We start from the raw sequence: 6,000 nt of genomic DNA, 5'->3' as shown, positions 1-6,000 counted from the left end.
TTAGTGGACATTTAGGTATATTCAGCATTTTCCTATAAAAACAGTGCTGCAAGGAACAGCCTTTTGCATCTCTCATTATGCTGTGTCGTAAAAAATGGACACCTCCAGTTTGGCGTGAACTTAATGGTTCTTCAAAATGGCTGTACTATTTTCCAGGCTCACTACAGCATTCAAAAGTTACTATTTTCTACATCTTTGTCAACACCTGCTACTGTCCTATGAAATTTTGTTTGATGAGTGAAAAAATATTTTAATGTGCTTTTCTGCGATTTCTAATGAGTCTGGGTATTTTTTTTTTTTTTTCATGTGTGTGCTGACAGGATTTCTTCACTGGTAAATCACAAGTATACTTTGCCTGGTTTTCTCTTGGGCTGTTTTGTTTTTTTCTTGGTGAGTCGCAGGAGTAACATTAAAATAACTTTCAGTTTATTTGCCTTTTACATGTTTATCATGTGTTTTTTTCATATAAGTGCTTTTTAATATTTAAGTCAAACCTATATATCTTGTTTTTTGTGGTTTGTGAGATTTGTTTTGGTGTCTTTAAGAAATCTTATCTACCATGTTTTCTATAGTAATCTTTTTTCTTATAGTTTTAGAGGACTTTTTGAATGTTAAGTCTTTATCTGGAATTTATTTTTGTATGATATAAGGTCAGGATTCAATTTTATTTTTTTTCTCATGTGGTGAAAGTTACCTAACACCACTGTTAAGAGCCTTTCCTTTCCTAGTTGATTTGTGGTTCTACTCTGTCATACGTACCCATATTTGCTAGTCTGTCTGTGGACTTTGTTCTGTTTTACTGATCCATGTAGTCCCATAACAATATCATAGTTACTGTAGATTTGCAACTATCTTGTAGGGTGAGTACCCCCTCTTTTTCATTTTTATAGTCGTCTAGCTATTTGTGCACCCTTATTCTTTAATATACATTTTAGAGCCAATCGATCAATTTCCAGAAAAATTCTGTTGCATATTTAATTGGAATCACATGCATTTGTTCATTTATCTAGTTGTAAATATTTTTTGAGCATGGCATACACATGCCAGGCTATTACAAGAACTGCAAATATATAGCAGTAATCAAAAAATAGACCAAGTCCCCATCCTTGTGGAACCCCATATTCTGTCAAGGAAGTCACATAAATATATAACATGTCAGAGTGTGGTCAGTGCTGAGAAAAATGAAGCAGGGTAAGGGGAATTGAGACTGGAGAGAGGGATGCTGTCTGCTTTATTTAGGGCAACAACAGGACTTTCTAAGGTGATGTCGGAGTGCTGAAGGACATGAGCGAGCTCTGCTGATCTCTGGGAAGAGAGCAACCTAGACGGGTGTAGAGAGCAGATGCCCTGAGGAGGCCTCATACTTTGCATGTTTGACCTGTGCAAGGGGAGTTGGAGGAGTAATAAGAGGGAGGGCAGAGAACTAAGGGATGGGGAAGTGCTTGAGGTCTATGCTAAGGTCTATAGGGTAATTTGCTGATTGATTAATATCTGATGGGACTGGACAATGACACAGGAAAGGTGTCAGACCTGCATTCAGGTTCTAAGCCTGGCTCTTAATAGTTTTGTGGCTGAAAAAGTCTCTTAATATCCCGAGCTGTTGTTTCTCCATATTAAGTGGAGAATAATTACAATTATGTATGTGTAAGTATGTTTTGGTAACCTTTTGGTTTTGATATAGCAAAACTACAGAAAAGTTGCAAGAATAATACCAGGAACTCCTGTATACCGTTTACCTGGATTCACCACTTGCTTACATTTTGCCCTGTTTGCTTTGTCATTCTCTCCCTGTCACTGTGTGTATGTATATGTGTGTTACATAGATATGTTTTCCCTCTGAGACATTGGAGAGTAATTTGGAGATGCCATGCCATTTTTCTCTCAAAATGTCAAGTTTTTTTTAAGATCAAGGATGTTCTTGTGTATAACCACAGAATAAATATCAAAATCAGGGAATTTGACTTTGATACAATCTATTATCTACTTCTGAGGATTTTTGTCAACACTTAATACTGTCTCATGAAATTTTTAAATTTTTGAATTTTTAAAATTTGTCAGTTATTCTATTGATGTTCCTTATGACAATTTTTTTCCCCCCAGTCTGGCATCCCATCCAGGACCATATGCTGCATTTAGTTGTTGTGTTTCTTCATTCTCTTTTAATCTGAAACCATTCCTTAGGCTTTCTTTGCCTTTCTTGACCTTGTTATTAAAAAAAAAAAAAAAAAAAAAAAGGCTGATTGTTTTTTTCTGATATTTCTTGTTATGATATTCAGATGATGAATTTTTGTCTGAAGCACCTCAGAAAGGATGTGTCCTTGTTGAATCTTGTCAGGAGGGATATAATATTATATCAAGTCTGTCCACCATAAAATTACCATTTACCTGGTTCATTAAGTTTTCACCCACTCTTTTAGCCACTGTTGGTTATTTTATGACTCTTTGTTTCTATATTCATTAGTTGGCATTACCCATTAGGGAAGAACTTTCCTTTCTCTACTTTATTTATATCATATAAACTCAGTCCTTATATAAACTCGGTCAATGACTTAAAATTAGTATGCTCTCATTTATTTTATTTTATGCTCTCCAATTTGTTCTGTGAGAACTCTTTCAAGATGCTTCTTGTATTCTATTGACATATTCCCATCATTCTTTAAGCACTTTTTAACTCTCTGACATAATAAGAAAGTCCAGACTCATCTTACTCTTTCCCAGCCCCAGTCCCAAAAATCAACTTTGTCCACAAAGAGCCCCTGTTCCATTCAGAAACCAAGATCTGGAAACTAAGTGTGCTCATTGTTAATCAGGTCTTCCTTCTTATTGCATTGAATTCCAGTCTATGAATATGCCACAGTTTATTCTATTGGTAAACACATGGATTGTGTCCAGTTTGGGGATGTCATGAAAAAGCTGCTATGAATTTTTGTAAAAGTCTTTTTATGAACATATGTTTTTGTTTCTGTTGAGTAACCATCTAGGAGTGCAATTGCTAAGATAGAGGGGTAGATGTGGGTGTATGCTCCATATACAAGAAAATCATCAGACCTTTCTCCAGGGTAGTTGTACCATTTTATGCTCACCAATAAAGTATGCAAGTTTTGGGTGCTCCACATTCTCACCAACTTTTGATGTTATCAGTTTTTAATTTTAGCCATTCTGTTTGATGTGTACTATTATCTCACAGTGGTTTTAATTTTTCATTTCCTTGTTATCTGATGATGTGGAGCACTTTTTCACATACTTATTGGCTATTTTATAGCTCCCTTTGTGAAATCTCTGTGTTTTAAAGTTTTATTTGTCTTTTTCTTTTTGAGTTTGAGTTCTTTATATATTTTGGAGATTCAAGTCCTTTGTCAGCTGTATGTGTGTGTGTGTGTGTGTGTGTGTGTGTATATATATATACACACACACACACACACACACACACACACACACTTTTATATATTTATAACTTTGTTTTAAAATAATCTATAAAACGTTTTTCTTAATAGTATTTTTAATGAGATGTTAATTTTGATCAGATTAATTTACTATTTGTTTTATGGTTATTGCTTTCTATAGTCTAAGAAATCTTCACTACCCCCTGGTTACGGAGATATTCTGTTTTCTTCTACAAGCTTTATAATTTTACCTTATGTGTTTAGGTCTTTGATCCATCTGGAATTAATTAATTGTGTGTGGTGTGAGGTAAGTGGTTGAGGATCATGCTTTTTCACATGGATACCTAGTTGTTCCAGTAGCATTTATTGAACAGGCTTTCTTTTCCCCCAGGGTTTCTTTGGTTCTTTTGTCAGAAATTAATTGACTATGTAAGTGCAGGTCTATTTGGTTTTCTTGTGCTGTTGCGTGCCCTTTGTTTTCTCTCTCTCTATATTTTTAATAGACTTGAATAGTTTTTAGATTGACAAAATGTTGAGAAGATAGTACCAAGAGTTCCCTTATTCCCTGCGCTCAGTTTCCTCTATTATTGACATCTGACATTAGTATGACACACTTGTTACAATTAATGAATCAATACTGATACATCGTTAATAACTAAAGTCCAGAGTTTATGCAGATTTCCTTAGTTTTTATCTAATTTTCTTTTTCTGTTCTGTAATGCCCAATCCCATCCCATACTACATTATGTTTAGTTGTCATGGCTCCTTAAGCTCCTCTTAGCTGTGACAGTTTCTCAGACTTTTTTCTTCTTCTTTCTTTTTTTTTTTTTTTCCGATAACATTGGCAGTTTTGAGGAATACTGGTCAGTTTTGTGGGATGCCTATCTATTGGAATTTGATGGAGTCTGATTCATAATTAGAGTGAGGTTATGGTTTTGGGAGAGGAATACCGTAGAGGCAAAGTATCATTTTTATTTGATTTGTTGATGTTGACCTTGATCACCTGACTGAGGTGATGTTTGTCAGGTTTTTTTCACTGTAAACTCTTTCCCCTGCTTTCCTTACTATACCTTCAGAAAGAAGTCACTGTGTACAGTGAGGGTTTATGCTACTGTCCTTGAGATCAGAGTATCTACATTAACTATTTGAAGTTCTTTTGCTTGAGAAATTGGACTCTTCTCCTCCATTTATTTATTTACTCAATTCATTTTCTCTTTAAGATTTTGAACTTTTGAGTTAATTGAGACTTGTTTATTGGCCCAGCATGTGATCTATATTGATGAACATTCCATTTGTACTTGGAAAGAGAGTATGTTCTGTAGTCATTGAGTTTAGTGTTCTATTATTGTAAATTATAAGAAATTCATTACTTGGCCTACTTGCTTAGTTAATTACTGAGAGGGGGTGTTCACATTTCCAACTAAGATTTGTACTTGTCCACGTCTCTCTTCAGTTTTGTCACTCTTGCTTCATTTGTTGCTCTGTTTTTAGAAACATAAACATTTATGATTTTTATGGCTTCCTTATGAGTTGGCCCTTTAATCATTACAAAATATTCATTCCTCTTTACCTATGGCCATATTCCTTAATTTGAAGCCTCTTTTATATGATATTAATACAGTAAGCCCATATTTTTTATGCTCACTGTTTTCATTGTATTTGTCTATTATGGATTGAATTGTGTCCCCCACCTCTCCCCCAGAAAAAATTTATTGAAGGGCTAGCCCCCAGTTTAGGACCTAGCCCCTAGTAACTCAGAATATGACTTTTTGTAGTTAGGGCCTTTAAAGAGGCAATTAAGTTAAAATGAGGCCAGCAGAGTGGTCCCTAATCCAATCTGACTGATGCCCTTATAAGAGGAAGAAATTTGGACACACAGAGATACAAGGGATACAGACAGGTACACAGAGAAAAGACTATGTGAGGACGCAGTGAGAAGGCAACCATCTGCAAGCCAAGGAAAGAGGCCTCAGAAGAAACAAAACTTGCTGACCTCTTGGTTTTGGACTTGTAGCCTCCAGAACTCTGAGAAAATTTATTTCTGTTATTTAAGCTACCCCATCTGTGGTATTTTGTTACGGCAGCCAGAGCAAACTAGTGCAACATCTTTCCATTCTTTTTTTTCCAGTGCATCTTTTTTAGGCAACATATAGTTGGGCATTTTTATTTATTCTAGTCTGACCATCCCTGCCTTTAGTTATATATAGTATTTTATTTATATGTAATGTAATTATTGACATGATTGGATTTAGTCAGTTATTTTTCTATTTGTCCCATATGATATTTGTTCTACTATTCTTTCTTTTCTGCCTTCTTTGGAGGTACTGTTTTTCAGACCAAGACATGACCAGAACCTGAACGCCACTGAGGGGAGCAATTAGGTTCACAAGTGTTACTCGTTAGTGCTGTATCCAAAGTTTAAACTTTGGTTCCAAGTCTTGTTAGAAACAGGATAGGATCAGTTGGACTTGGTTCAATGGTTACAATGAGAATCAGCCGTAATTCTTACAGTTGTTCATCTGTGTAAAGTGGCATTTTTTCTGCAGCAGCTTTCAAGATTTTATCTTTGGTTTTCCAAAGTTTGACTGTGATATACCTAAATGAAGTTTTTTTGTAT

This window comes from Pteropus medius, unplaced genomic scaffold, assembly GCF_902729225.1.
Source record: "Pteropus medius unplaced genomic scaffold, Ma_sr-lr_union100, whole genome shotgun sequence".
Lineage (NCBI taxonomy): Eukaryota > Metazoa > Chordata > Mammalia > Chiroptera > Pteropodidae > Pteropus > Pteropus medius.
Note: the sequence above shows the minus strand (reverse complement) of the source record.